This window comes from Nycticebus coucang, chromosome 8, assembly GCF_027406575.1.
Source record: "Nycticebus coucang isolate mNycCou1 chromosome 8, mNycCou1.pri, whole genome shotgun sequence".
In the NCBI taxonomy this organism is placed as follows: Eukaryota; Metazoa; Chordata; class Mammalia; order Primates; family Lorisidae; genus Nycticebus; species Nycticebus coucang.
Window position 1 is genome coordinate 47,212,298 of NC_069787.1, and position 16,004 is coordinate 47,228,301.

The window sequence follows — 16,004 nt, forward strand, 5'->3', positions numbered from 1 at the left end:
AGCTGTGGAGCTTGTCATTTACCTTCCTCTTGGCAGGGGGAGGGGAGGGAGGAGAGAGACAGAGGTTCTGCCAGTTCAGGGATGGCACACAGGGAAACAGGAATCAGGATGCCATAAAGACCAGGCTGTTCAGCCTCCTTCAACAAACGGGAAAAGGTGGCCTGGTTTGAGAGTCGCCTGTCCTGGAGGAACCCCCTCAGCCTTCCCTGGCTTCCCTCTGCCCAGGTCCCAGGGTCCACGCTCTCTACACCTGCAGGTCATTGTTGTTCCCTGTTACAGCTGTCTCAAGAGCTGCTCATAATTGTCTTGGGCTGCGATTGTAATTGACACAAAAGGATCTGAGGACATGGTGGGAGTCTTGTGGGTCCACTTTGTACCCCAGAGTGGAATTCCTTGTGCCTCACAGCCCAATTAGTGGTCACCCAGTGTTGTTGCCCTTAAATCCCCCCCTGGCTCTCACCCCTCAGGGCAAGTCCCAGTTCCTCAGTCGACTTTGAGGTCGCTCCGTGTTCTAGCCCCTGTTGACTTTTCTCCCTCCCCAGCCCACCCTTTCCTACACGCACTGAGTCTTCCAGTTTGCCACAGAAGTCATCACAACTCCTGCCTCTGCCCCTGTGGGTTCCTTGCTGTTCAGCCCACATGCTGGCCATCTGGCCAACGCCCACTGTGCTGCCAGAGATGGATCAGACACAGATGCCCACACTGTGAAGACCTTGCTGCCCAGCTGGGAAGATGAGACAGGGACCTAACTAGCTACATACAGCCACCTGTTCACAGGTATAAAAAATGGATGTGCACAGCCCCACCCATGGTCACCTGCTGTTGAGGGATCAGGGCAGCTTCTGAAGGAGGTGGGTCTGGGGGCTCCTCCTCAGGAACTGTCCAGGAGGTATTCTGGGCAGAAGGAAGCCAGGATGATTAGGACCCCCACGGCACAGGTGGCAACAATCCCAGACTTTAGACCACCTCCCCTCATTACTGAGACAACCCCTGCATGGGTGCATTTTGTTCCGGGCCTACACACTTTATCCATCCCCCAGGAGGGTCCTGATGACTGGACATTCTGCTGATGAGACCTTCTCTCTGCTGCTGCTTCAGGCTGGGCTGGGTGCTCCAGTGGCAACCTCTCATGTCCCTCATTATTTCCACGCTTGGGTTTATGGAGAGTAAATGGTGGCAATCTGGCCCTAAATTAAATCATTAATTTATTAGGTAACTTGGCTTAAGTCAGTCACAACAGTGCTGGCTACCCAGTATTTTCTCCATAAACACTACTTGTCACTCATCTCCCTTCCACCTAGACAAAGACCTAAGCAGTTACCACCTTCAAGAAATATTACACTGTAGGGTGGCGCCTGTGGCTCAGTGAGTGGGGCGCCGGCCCCATATACCGAGGGTGGCCGGTTCAAACCCAGCCCTGGCTGAACTGTAACCAAAAAATAGCTGGGTGTTGTGGCAGGCGCCTGTAATCCCAGCTGCTTGGGAGGCTGAGGCAGGAGAATTGTGGAAGCCTAATAGCTAGAGGTTGCTGTGAGTCCTGTGACATCATGGCACTCTACTGAAGGCGGTAAAGTAAGACTCAGTCTCTACAAAAAAAAAAAAAAAAAGAAAGAAAGAAATATTACACTTTAAAAAATTATAAACAGAAGAGAAACAAAAATACTAATTATGTAACCTAAAATACATAATAAAATCCTCAGGTGAGGTCATAGGTATGTTTTTTTCTTTTAACCTCACGTATAATTACAAGTAATCCAGCAACCTCTTTCCCACCCAAAATAAAGAGCTAGAGAGTATGCAGATAGCAGAAAAATTGGAGTGCAAAGGATTTAAATATCACATACTTGTTTTGAATGCAACACAACCACTAAACAGCAAATATACCCTGTGACTCCTATGTGCTGATGTTTGGTTCCCAGGTTTTACTCTGTATGTGCACTTCCTATAGTACATGGTGTTGACTTGTCTCATATAATCCCTTCTGTCATTCCCTTTGAAAATGAATTCTGCTGCCAAACAACTTTGAGAAATGATTCATAATATATATGTCCCTCAGAGAGTCACAATACACAGTGCAATGCTGAGGACTCTGAGAAGTTCTATAATAAAGCAAAATGTTTGAATGCATTTAACCCAGTTTATTTAAAAAGTGGATACACTATGTTGCATATCTTTTGATAGCAGAACTTCTGGGAGATATCGCCCTAAAGCATGCAGCAAGGTACTAATGGAGACATAGGGAGGAAGAAAGGAAGCACATTTAATCATCACCACAGCCTCAAACGGTAGATATGACTGCCTTTTTAAGAGTTAAGAGTCAGGCTCAGAGAGGTAGAATGTCTATTTCAGTGCTGGTGACCAGCTGGAAAATGATGGGGTTATGAATTGATGTCTTCTTCCTGGCTCTAGGAAGTTGCTGTTCAGTCCAGTTCTCTCCAATCATTCTAAAAATTTCTTTCAAGTTACTTGAAAGCCTGGTTTTCTGCAGGACTTTCCCCGTGTCCCCAGCCATACCTGCTACCCAAGCACCCTCCTCTTGTTCTTCACTCCATTCTAAGTCCCTGGTTGTCACTTTTCTTATCTATTGCTATTAGTTTTGATTTCCAGAGTTCCCATATCTAAGTTGTAAAGAACTTAACAGCAATCGGTATTAAAAACTATTATAAAAGAAGACTGCTACACACACAAAGTAAAAGAAATCCATGAACCACAATAAATCGGCAACTGAGAATAATACTGGTAGAACCATTATGTCTTTTAAGTGTTACTGTAGGCCACACATCTCTGCATCTTAAGGAACGGGCTATATGAACAGTATTTAGTACCACTTTGATGCCAAGTATATCTCTGCTGGTTCATCACCACAAAGACGGCTATTTTCAAATAATCGAATGAATGAGGCAGTACAGCGTTAGTAATGACATATTCATATATACACGTTACATATATGTATGCGTGCACACATAATTATATGCATATTCATGCTACGTATTAAATACACTAACATATTACATACATGCACGCATATACACTTAATTACATGGGGATGTATTGTCATGCTACATTTACATGTACATCTTTGTGTGCATTTAAATTTTTGAGTTGCTTTTACATTGAGAGTTAAGTAAAAGTGTTTTTTTTTTTTTTCTTTGTTTGTTTTTGGTCAGACTGCCTGGCTTTTATTTCTGATTTTCCATTCACTATGAATGCGGCAAGTTCCTTGAACTTGCTGTATTTGCTTTCTGTTACTGCTATGGCACAAACATAGTGGCTTACCTAAACACTACATGGATCAGTCAAAACAAAGGTTTGAGCAAGGCTGCATTCCTTCTGGAGGCTTTAGAGAAAAAACTGTTTTCTTCCCTTTTCAGGCTGACCACCTTCTTTAGATTGCGGCCCCTTCTCCATCTTCAATGGCCAACTGCTCTTTTTCACTGCACTTCACTCTGACTTTTCTTGAACCACAATAAATCGGCAACTGTCTCATTTCCACCTTTGATGATCCTTGTGAGTACATTGGGCCTACCTAGATTATCCAAGATACTTTCCCTGCAGCAAGATCCATAATTTAATCACATCTTTAAAGTCCCTTTTGTCATGTGAGGTAACATATTCACAGGTTCTGAGGATTAGAGTATAGACACATTGCAGGGCCATTATTCTGCCTGCCACGTTGTTCTAAGATGTTCCCTTGTCAAAATGACAGAGCCTTCATACAAGGATTCCTGTTTAAGAGAATTGTGGTAACTGAGACTGTATCTGATACTCATTATTAGAAGAAAGAGATGAAATTAAACATATTTTTGTGGAACATGTTTAGAACAAGGCTATGGAAAAATTTAAACCTATTCTTTTTTTTTTTTAGAGACAGAGTCTCACTTTGTCACCCTCGGTAGAGTGCCATGGCATCACACCTCCAGCTCTTGGGCTTAGGCAATTCTCTTGCCTCAGCCTCCTGAGTAGCTGGGACTACAGGCGCCCGTCACACACCCGGCTATTTTTTGTTACAGTTTGGCCAGGGCTGGGTTTGAACCCGCCACCTCCTATATGGGGCTGGCACCCTACTCACTGAGCCATGGACACTGCCCATTAAAGCTACTCTTAATGTAAGCTATTCTTAATTGAAACCAAAGCAACACAGGTGATTAGAAAATAAGTTCTCCTTGTTGTTCACCAGAAGTTTGAATTGCTGAAAACAGAAAAGGGATTTTTCTTAATCTCTTTGAGGGACTGAAAGTCCACTTCATCTCATGATGCCAATAAAGTCAGTTAGTAGCTTTTGCCTGCAGAGCCCTGTTAAGAAGGAATCTGCAGGTCGGCAGGAGGCAGAGTCAGGCGTGCCAGTTCTTGCCCCCTTCATTCCACTGGATTGATGAAAATAGGTGGCGGCTCATTATTTTCTGTTCTGTAATAACCTGAGAAAAACTATCTACTGGTTTACAGGCATAAAGAGTGCAACAAAGCTTTAAACTGAGTACTGTGGAAAGAAGTCTTTAAGAAAAGATGCAAGTATTGATCATTAACTCATTAATTAACTCTGCCTTTGGTAATTAATTTGTATTTATTTTACTCAATATTTATTATATATTACTGATTTGCCTCAAAATAAATTCCTGTCCAACCTGCAGGCCTACGGGCCACATGCTGATTTTGTGAGAATGTCTTTTGCTTATTTGTGGTATTGGATATCATAAAATGTATGCATGAATCTTTTTTTGGATAATCAGCTTTCATTACTGTGTGTGTGTTTCATAGACACCCTGACCGTTTCCCTTATACCAGGCAATGTACTAGGCATACACTGATGAATCCAAAGCAATATGACTCCTCTGCTCAATGAACTTGTACTTTATTGGAAATTATAGGAATTAATTGAATAATAAAACAAATAAATGAAAAACAACTCTAGCTGTGATAAGTCCTAAGGAAGAAAGCTATTGGAGCAAGGGCAGAATGTAAGAGGGGAGGTTTACCTAATTACAATGAATAACAATTAACTAGGTGAAGGTCCAAGAACAGATGAGTAAGGGCAAAACAAAGTTTCAGGAGGATGTAGTAGCAGCATGTGCAAAGGCCCTGCAGTGAGGTGGACGGAGGGGAATGAAGTTCTCTTGGCCTGGAACATGAAAAGCCAATAGTAGAGTGATACCTGATGAGTTTTTAAAGTTTTTAAAAGAGAGGCCAAGTATTAGAGATAAGTCAAGAAATTTTCTTAGAAGAGTGGAAAATTGATACAGGGGTGAAAGGTGATTACTTGATAAAGTGGTTTTATTGAAAGAAGCCTCTTCCCTTACAGCTCTTTAACTCCTGCAACCTAGATCTTCTCTACTACTTCTCTCCTCTTGTCTTACTGGGTCTCCTAACCCACACTAGGAGGGATGGCACACCGTGTGTGGAAGTCACAGGGTCCTTCAAGTTGCCAGTCTGGTGGAGGAAGATCTATTTTCCACAAGCAAAGCCAGGACTCTATAAAGGCTTCGTGAGTGAATCTTTTTTCATCTTAAGATTGGGTTCTTGGTTACCATTAAATGCTGCACTAATGACCTGTTATGAGGTAAACAGGCTTTTGTGGGCGGTGGACAGGACTGTGTTCAGTGATAGTTCTACTTAAAAAAGTTAATGTGTCTCCCAACAATGAAATGACAGCAGTTTATTCATAAACTGGTGACTGTACCTTGAGTGAGTCATATTTTATCCTGTTTGGAAATATTAGTCGGGGAACAGCTAAAATTATCCCCACCAAGAACCCTCCCAACTCTGTAACTCAAGGGTGCTGATGGCCAAGACTGTGCAGGTAGGTCAGAGGGTAAGAGGAATCCACATAGGAGAAAAAGTTAAGCATTGATGTTGGTGAAAAAAATGCCTAAATCATTTTACTTTTAGCTATTAACCTGTCTTCTGGACAGAGCAGGCAACAGTACTGAGATTTTATTTGCCTTAATATGTAAGTTTACAGAAAAGATTGGCCTCTTTAATTGTCACAAAGACAATTATATACTACAAATCCCAGGAAATAATTTATGTGAAATCACTTTTCATAAAATCATAAAATGTTTATCAGCTTGCCCGAGATAAACTAATAAAAGTATTGTGTTGATAACACGCTGTTTTTCTTCCTATTTCAAAGTGTGTTTTTTATAAATATTAGGAAAACAATGTTCAGACAAACAGGAGTATTTAACATTACAAATCTATATTCTTGTATTTTGGTTCTCTTGGTTCTAAAATGTACAGAAATTAAATTTCTTTCTTTCCCTCTCTGCCTTCTTGCCTTGCTTAGGTATTTCTCAAGGGCCTACTATGTTCCCAACATAATCATCAGTGATGGAGAATTCATAATCCCCAATTCATTCGCCATCATGTGAGGGACTCAGGAAAATAAATCAACAATTGGAAAATCAAGTGCCAAGTGCTCCAATAGAGATACATCAGGGAGCTCTGGGGAGTGAGGTAAAGGCAGGCTCTGTCTGAGGGGGGTGGGCACAGCACAAGTCTCTGCAGGGCAGTGACTGGCACTGGAGCTGGTAACCAAGGATGCTGCTCCCCAGGCAAAGGAACCAGAACATTCTGTGCAGGACAAAGGAACATAAGCAGAAGGCTAAAGGCCCAAAAGAAAAATGCCAGGCAAATAATTTAAATATTTGAAGCTTAGTGATTCAGTGGTTGATCATTTTTTAATGAAATCAAAGATTAAAAATGAAGAAAACAAAACCTGTTGAAATCTTATGTTAGAATTGGTTTAAATCTAAGCAGTCTTTTTGTTCTGGATTGATCAATATTCAATCTTAATTGCCCAGCATATTAATAATATGAGAATGAAGTTTTCTTGGTCTTTTAAAAATTAATTTAAAATATTTTTAAAATTGACACATAAAATTATATTTATTGTGTACAACATGATGTTTTAAAGAATACATATGCTGTGGAATGAAGACATCTACCTAATTAACATATGGCCTCCTTCTAGCTGTTCCTTCTGCAGTCACTTTTGTGAAGTGAATACACCCATTCTTTTTGACACTTTTTTTTTTTTTTTTTTTTGTAGAGACAGAGTCTCACTTTACTGCACTTGGTAGAGTGCCGTGGCGTCACACGGCTCACAGCAACCTCCAACTCCTGGGCTTAAGCGATTCTCTTGCCTCAGCCTCCCGAGCAGCTGGGACTACAGGCGCCCGCCACAACGCCCGGCTGTTTTTTGGTTGCAGTTTGGCGGTGGCACCTGCCATCCTCGGTATACGGGGCCGGTGCCTTACCGACTGAGCCACAGGCGCTGCCCCTTTTTGACACTTTTAAGAATAAGTTTTGTTAACTACAGTCACTCTATTATACAACTTATCTCCCAAACTTGTTCCTCTTATCTGAAACCTCCTGTCCCTTGATCAACATCTTCCCTATCCTTCCTCCTTTCCCCCACAACCAGCCTAGCTCCTGGTAACTATCGCTCTACTCTCTGCTTCCAAGAGATCAATGTTTTTAGATTTTGTGTGTGGTGAGATCATGTGGTATTTGTTTTTGTATGTGCCTGGATTGTTTCATTTAACATTATGTCGACAGGTTCGTCTACCTACCTTGTAAGAAATTACAAGATTTTCTTCCGCAGAGGCAGCCGAAGATTCCCCAGTGAGAAGAGGGGTCTGAGGTCGTCCAGTTGCGAGTACAGGGGCGGCAGCGATGCCGTCGCCATACTCCAGAACTCAGGCACGTCCCTCAGCTTGCGCGTGTCCGCGGTGACCGACATTTCCCGAGGTCTGGCCATGGTGGTTTGGTTCTGAGCTCCCCCAGAGCGGCCCAGGGGAGAGAGGGGCGACACACGCACTAGGTGGTTTCCTAGGAGTTCAAAGAGGCCTGGTGGAGCGGAGCTGTGCCTAACCGAGCCGATGTGGGTCAAAGTGGGTCCAAGAGGGCTGAGCCAGATGGAGCAAACTACTGGATCCCGCCCCGCTGGGGGAACTGGTGACCCGCCTTTTCCCACGTGCTGAAGACAGCGGACTCGTGCACGTGGGCGGGGTGGACGCAGCCATAACTTGGAGCCCAAAGGGGCCGAGTGGAACCGAACAGAGTGGAGGCGGGGCCGGACGGAGCCGATCCGGGGCCGGTGGGCGGGGCGAGCCGTTGGAGCGGGAGCGCGCGTGGCAGAGCTCGGCGGTGGAGCCCAACTGGCAAGAGGAGGCAGAACGGTCGGCGGCTGGAGGCTGTGGGAGTTGGAGTTGATAGAGGTGTGGCCACGGCTGGAAATATTTTACTATCCTCTGTTCAGACTCAACTGGAAAGCAGGACTCCTGGGTCCAGTGCAGATGTAACCTCAGAGGAGCGTCTTTTCCACTGGCGCCTCAGTTTCTCCCTTTACCGAGTTAGGGCAGTGGAGGGAGGCAGAGGAGGCTGGTGGCGCCGCCTTTCTTAGGCCCCCACGCCTGGGTGGACTTCTCAGACCCTCCAGTGGGATGGGATGGTCAGTCTTCCCTTAGGGTCGCCAAGTTCAGTTCAGGGTGTAGGGGTTGGTGGGAGGGGGTCCAGTGGGGAGTGTTTTGGGGAAAATCAGAGTGGACATTTTGCTCTTCAGGAGATAAGCGTTGCTTGTGTTTATTCACAGAGCGTTTCCCAGTGCTTCATGTGGCAGATGCCACATTTGCAGATCCAGAGAGGTGATGTGAGGCACTGGCGCAGGTGAAGCCTGAGCAGAACCCCAAAGTTGGAACTTCGGCTTATTTACGGTGAGCAGGTGGCAGGGCCCTGGGCCGGGCAGGAGGAGTCAGCGGCCGGTCTGTGTCCTGCCAGGGCAGCCTCGCTGAGCTTCAGTGTTTTAACGTTTGAGGTGAAGAAAGTGACGCCTGCCTCCCAGGCTAGTGTGCAATTCACAGGCAACCTTTGAATTAAATGCTTGGGGGATAGATGAGGTAGGAAATCTGTACTTTGACAGTTTTACCATGTAGTCTTATATATGCAGAATAAGGAGTCTTTTCCCCAATGTAATATTTTTGTTTCGTTTATTGAATATCAAATGGCAATATGAGGCTGGTTTAATCTCTAGGTTTTCTATTCTGGTTCGTATGTCCATGTCTCTATTTTTGTGCCAATGGCATACTGTTTTGATCACTGTGGACTTATAACCTGAGGTCTGGTAGAGTGATCTCTTTGGCTTTGTTTTATTACTAAGAATTGGCTTGGCTATACGGCTTTTTTTCTGGGTCCATACAAAACTAAGAACTATTTTTTTTTTCAGTACTTCGAAGTATGATGTTGGTATTTTAATGAGGATTGCATTAAATCTGTAGGTTGTTTCGGGTAGAATAGACATTTTAACAATGTTGATTCTTTCCAGCCAAGAGCATGGTATATATTTTTCCATTTGTTAACATCTTCTGCTATTTCTTTTTTTAGGATTTAATAATTCTCTTTGTATAGATCCTTACCCCCTTTGTTAGGTATATTCCCAAGTATTTTATTTTCTTTGAAGCTACTATAAAGGGTATTATGTCCCTGATTTGCTCCTTAACTTGCCTGTTACTGGGATATACAAAGGCTACATTTGTGGACATTAATTTTATACCCTGAGCTGTTACTGTATTTCTTAGTCACTAACAGGAGTCTCTGAAGTTTTCTAAGTATAAGATCATATCGTCAGCAAGGAGAGAGAGTTTGGCCTCCTCTGCCCCTATTTGGATGCCCTTAATATCCTTCTCTTGCCTGATTGCATTGGCTGGAACTTCCAGCACTATGTTCAATAGTGGTGATGGTGGACATCCTTGTCTGGTTGCATAAGTGGAAAAGTTTTCCATTTTACTGCATTCAGTGTGATATATGATATTGGCTGTGGGTCTGTCACAGATAGCTTCAATTAGTTTAAGAAATGAGCCATCTTTGCCTATTTTCTTTAGCATTCTTATTAGAAAAGGATGCTGAATTTTGTTGAATGTTTTTTTTTCTGTATCTATTGAAAGGATCATATGGTCTTTGTTTTTGCTTCTATTTATGTAGTGAATACTGTTTGACATTTAAAAAAATAGTAAGTTCTATTTGTTTAGGGCAGTTCTGACATTCACAACATAATCGAATGGAAATCACAGAGAGTTCCCATATGCCGTACATCACAACACATTCACAAGCCCTCTGCCTTTGGCATATTACTGCAGAGTGGTGTATCCTGCCTCAGAGTGGTACACTTGTTACAATCCAAGAACCTATATTGATACATCATTATTACCAAAGGTCCATAGTTTACATTAGGGTTCACTCTTGCTGTTGTAGTTGTGTGGGTTTTGACAAATGTATAATGTTGTGTATCTGCTATTGTAATATATAGAATAGTTTCATTATCCTAAAAATCCTCTATGATCCACCTCTTTACTCCTGCCTCCCTCATCCCCTAGAAGACCACTGACTTTTTTTTACTGTATTCATAGTTTTTTCATTTGTGAAATATAATAGAAATCATACAGTCTGTAGCCTTTTCAGATTGGCTTCTTTCCCTTAGTAATATGATTAATGTTTCTCCTGTCTTTTCATGGAATAATGGCTCATTTCTCTTTAGCACCAAATAATATTCTATTACTTGTATGTTCTACAGTTTATTTACCCATACACCTACTGTTGAGCATTTTGGTTGCTTCCAAGTTTTGGCAATCATGAATAAAACCACTATAAAATGAATAAAGCAGTTTTAAACATTGGTTTGTTTTTAATTCATTTGGGTAAATATCAGTGAGCACAAGTGCTAAATTACATGTAGCAAAACTGTTTAATTTTCTAAGAAACTGCTAAACTATTTTCTAATGTGGCTATACCATTTTAATTCCCCACCAGCAGTGAATGGGAATCTTGTTGCTTTTTATTTGCTCTGTCATTTGATGCTGTGTTTGGTGTTTTTGCATTCTAAGAAGTGTGTAGTGGTATTTCATTGACCTTTTTTTGTATGTTGTTTTAATTTACATTTCCCTGGGGACATGTTATGTTGAATATGTTCACATATGCTTACTTGCCATACGTGTACCTTCTTTGGGTGTCTAATCAAGTCCTTTGTCCATTTATTAATTACATTGTTCATTTTCATATTGTTGAGTTTTATGAGTTCTTTATATATTTTGGATAATGGGATTTTATCAGATATATCTTTTGCAAATATTTTCTTCTGGTCTGTGATTTGTCTTCATAGGGAAGATTTTAATTTTAATGAATTCTATTTTACCCAGTTATGCCCAAGGTCATCTAGGTTTTCTCCTATTTGATCTTGTGGGAGTTTTGGAATATTGTATTTTACATACATCTAGATCTTTTTTCTTTTTATTTATTATTATTATTATTATTATTATTATTATTATTATTTGTGAGATGGGGTTTTGATGGATTGGCTGACCTTGACCTCCTGGGCTTAAATGATCCTCCTGCCTCAGCCTTCTGAGTAGTTGTACCACCATGTCCACAATCTACATTTAGTTCTGTTATCTCCTGTGAGTTACTGTTTGTGAGGGTTTAAGGTCTGCGTATAGATTCATTTTTTCTTTCTTTCTTTTTTTTTTTTTTTGGCCTGTGATGTACAATTGTTCAAACACTGTTTGTTGAAAAGATGATCTTTGCTCCATTGTATTGCTTTTGTTTCTTTAAAAAGATCAGTTGACTGTATTTATATAGATCTATTTCTAGACTTAATGTTCTATTCTGTTCATCTGTCTATTCTTTACCAAAATCGTACTGTCTTGATTAATGTTTATTTACAATAATCTTGAAGTCAGGTAGTCACCATTCTCTGACTTTATTCTGCTTCAACATTGATATAGCTATTCTTGGTCTTTTATCTCTTTATATACACTTTAGAATCAATTTATTGATACTTGAAAAATAGCTTTCTGGGATTTTAAATGGGATATTGCAGTGAATCTATAGATCACTTTGGAAATAATTAATATTAAAAATATTACATCTTCCTATTCATGAAGAAAGAATATCTTTTCATTTATTTCATTCTTTGATATCTTTGATCAAAGTTTTGTAGTTTTCCTCACATAATTTGTATACATATTTTGTTAGACTCATACCCATTTTATTTTAGGGAGTGCTACTACAAATGTTAATGTGTTTTGTTTTTTTTTGTTTGTTTGTTTGTTTTGAGATACTTTGTCTCACATTGTCGCCCTTGGTAGGGTGCTGTGGCATTACAGCTCACAGCAACCTCAAACTCTCGGGCCTAAGCGATTCTCCTGCCTCAACCTCCTAAGTAGCTGGGACTACAGGCACCCGCCACAATGCCCAGCTATTTTTTTGTTGCATTTGTCATTGTTATTTGGCAGGTCCGGGCTGGGCTCAAACCTGCCGGCCTCCATGGATGTGGCCAGTGCCCTACCCACTGAGCTACAGGTGCCGCCCTATTAATATGTTTTTAACGTGAAATTATACTTGTTTGTTCCTAGTAAGTAGGAAAGCGATTTTTTTATATGTATATTACTTAGTTGCAGGGTTTTTGTTGTTGCTGATTCTTTTAGATTTTCTACATAGACAGTCATGTCATCTGTGAATAAAGACAGTCTTTTTTCATCATTCCCAAATATGTGTACCTTTAAGTTCCTTTTCTTGTCTCATGGATTATCTAGGACTTCCAGTGTGATGTTGAAAAGCAGGGGTAAGAGGGGACATTCTTTCCATAATCATAATATTGCAGAAAATCTTCTAATTTCTCACCATTAATTGTGATGTTAACTATAGGATTTTTGTAGATGTTGTTTATCTATTTAATGCTAGTCCGTATTACTAGTTTACTGAGAATGTTTATCATGAATGGGTATTGTACTTTGTCAAAAGCTTTTCCTTCATCGATCTGTAAGATCTTGTGATTTTTGTTCTTCAGCCTGTTGATGTGTTTGATTACATAGCCTTGCCTGTCTGGGATAAACACTATTGAGTCTTGGTATATAATTCTTTTTATGCATTATTCAATCTGATTTGCTAGTTTTTTTTTTGAATATTTTTGCTTCTGCCTTCATGAAAAATATTGGTCTTTGGTTGTCTTGTAATGTCTTTGTCATTGGAAGTATTCTTTTTGCTTCTATCTTCTGAAAGAGATTGTTGATAATTAGTACAAATTTTTCTTTTATAACATGATAGAATTCATCAGTAAACCTGTCTTGGCCAGGTGCTTTCTGTTTAAGTAGGTAATTCAATATTTTTTTAATTATCAATTTAATTTCTTCAATGGATAAAAACTTACTGAGATTATTTTTCTTTTTTTTTTTTTTGTAGAGACAGAGTCTCACTGTACCGCCCTTGGGTAGAGTGCTGTGGCGTCACACGGCTCACAGCAATCTCTAACTCTTGGGCTTACACGATTCTCCTGCCTCAGCCTCCTGAGCAACTGGAACTACAGGTGCCCGCCACAATGCCCGGCTATTTTTTTGTTGCAGTTTGGCCGGGGCTGTGTTTGAACCCGCCACCCTCGGCATATGGGGCTGGCGCCCCACTTACTGAGCCACAGGTGGCGCCCGAGATTATTTTTCTTATGTGAGATTTGGTATATTTTCCTTATGTGAGTTTTAGGAATCAGTGCCCTTCATTTAGGTTATCAAATTTGTGGTCATAGACCAGTTTATAATATTTCTTTATTATCCTTTTAATAGATTGTGTTTTAACTTCATTTGGTTCAAATTTTTTTTTTCTTTTTTTTTTTGTGTGTGTGTGTGTTTTTGTGGTTTTTGGCCGGGGCTAGGTTTGAACCCGCCACCTCCGGCATATGGGACTGGCACCCTACTCCTTGAGCCACAGGCACCGCCCAATGTTTTTAAATTTATCTTAATAATTCTCCTTTTCATTTTTAATTAACACATAATCATGGTACATATTTATGGGGTATAAAGTGATTTTTGTGATGTTTCAATACATGTAAACATTGTGTAGTAATAAAATATGGGTGTTTGGTATATCCATTGCATATATACTTATTTCCTTGTGGTAATGGCATTCAAAATCCTATCTTCAAGTTTTCTGAAAGATCCAATACCATATTGTTAACTATAGCCAATAACAATACCAGAATTTATTCTTCTTACCTAACTGTAAATTGGTTGACCAATCTCTCTCCATCCAGCCTTTCTACCTTCCCTCCTTATTAATACATTTATGTGTGTATTAATTACTTGCAGGGTTTTTGTTGTTGTTAATTCTCCCAGCCTCCCAGGTTGTAGTAACCACTATTTTACTCCCTACTATGGGATTGTATTTTTTTATATGTATTCTGTAACCTGTGTATTATTTAGCATTGTATGATTTAATCTCCACTAATTTTGTTATTTTCCAGCTATTTTTCCAGTTTAATTTTTTATTAATTGAGAGCAGATATTGTATGATTTCTATTCTTTAAATTTGTTAAGATGTGGTGAATGGTCCAGAATATGGTCTGTGTTGCTAAATGTTCCATGTTAACTTGAAGAGTGTGTAAATGCTATTGTTGGATGTAATAGTCTACAGCTGTGGTGCTGTTGAGCTCATTTATATCCTTACTGACTTTCTGCCTGCTAGATCTGTACATTTCTAATGGAATGCTATTGAAATCTCCAACTTAATGCCATATTCACTTATCTTTCCTTGCAGCTCTATCAGTTTATGCCTCACGTATTTTGATGCTCCATTGTTGGGTGCCCACACAACAAGGAATTATCCTGTTTTCTTGGAGTAAAGACCCTATGATCAGTATGTACAACTCCTCTTTGTCTCTCATGACAACATTGGAGGGGAACGAGAAAATCATTATGTCTGACCAACATGGCCAAGATAGGGTAGAAAAGGGAGGCACTAGGAAAGATCTGTGAAGAGGCAAAAACTGCTTAGGTCTTTGCCTACATGGAAGGAGAACAAATGACAACTAGTGTTTATGAAGAAAATATTCCTTACCAGGCACAGTTGTGACTGAATGGCAGAGCCAGGGCTCCCAGGAGAAGGGGCAGGCAAAGCAGGTTCTAGAGAGGATGATGCCCTTCTTACAGCCTGTTCAGCCCACACTTTATTTGCAGACCAGACAGTCACCACTCTGCCGAGTGGAACCATATTTATTTGGTTGTCCTTGGGAACACTTGAGGTCTGATGCCTCTGATATATTTGCTGATGCCAGCATTCCATAATCTCTTCCTTTTGACATCAATCCTTGGAATTTACTCAGGTGGTGACCCTTCAAGTGTCCCCACAGATTGCCTCAGAAGGGGAATTTATGTAGGGATTTGCATTCGCGAGTTCCAGGAAGCCAGGTTACCTAATAAATTAACAAAGCTAATTGCAACCTTTTATTCTCCATGAACCTGAGCTTGGACTAATGAGGGACATAAAAGGCAGCCACTGGTGCAGCCAGCCCAGGCCTGAAGCACCAGCGGAGAGAAGGGCTCGTCAGTAGAATGTCCAGTCATTGGAGCCGAGAGGAGGAATGGGTAAGTGTGCAGGCCTAAAGCATAATGTACCCCTGGGGGATTGTCGCAGCAATGATGGGCCCATCTAACCCGTAGTCTTATTGCCACCTCTGCCCATGATGTCATTGTCATCCAGGCTTCCTTCTTCCTGGAATGCCTCCTGGACATCTTCTGTGGTCACACCCAGGCAGAGTACCCCCAGACCCACCTCCTTCAGAAGCTGCCCTGATCCCTCAGCAACAGGTGGGCATGGGCCACATGTCTGTTCTTTGTACCTGTGAACAGGTAGCTGTGCTGTAGCTAGTTAGGTCCCTGTCTCATCTTCCCAGCTGGGCAGCAATGTCTTCATAGTGTGGACATCTGTGACAGATCCATCTCCGGGAGCCCAGTGGCCCTTGGCCAGGTAGCTGGCATGTGGGCTGCCCAGACAGGAAATCATAGGTACAGAGGCAGGTGTGATGGCATCTGTGGCAAACTGGACAATTCAGTGTGTGTAGTGGGAAGGGTGGACCCGGGAGGGCGAAAAATAAGCAGAAGGATGGAACACACAGGGACTTGAAAGCTGAGTGAGAAACTGGGACTTGTCCCTTAGGATTGAGAGCCAGCGGTGAATTTAAGGATGGCAGC

The 16,004-nt window shown here is 41.3% G+C and overlaps 1 long non-coding RNA gene across 1 annotated transcript in view; it reads left to right on the forward strand.

Moving 5' to 3' along the window:
- Positions 1 to 8,159: 8,159 nt before the first annotated feature.
- The window catches only part of LOC128591773 (uncharacterized), a 47,216-nt gene continuing 39,371 nt past the window's right edge, over positions 8,160 to 16,004 (forward strand). The window contains exons 1-4 of the long non-coding RNA XR_008381655.1: positions 8,160 to 8,216; positions 8,591 to 8,711; positions 14,572 to 14,670; positions 15,278 to 15,398. This is a non-coding gene — a long non-coding RNA (uncharacterized LOC128591773). The remainder of the gene's footprint in view (positions 8,217 to 8,590; positions 8,712 to 14,571; positions 14,671 to 15,277; positions 15,399 to 16,004) is intronic.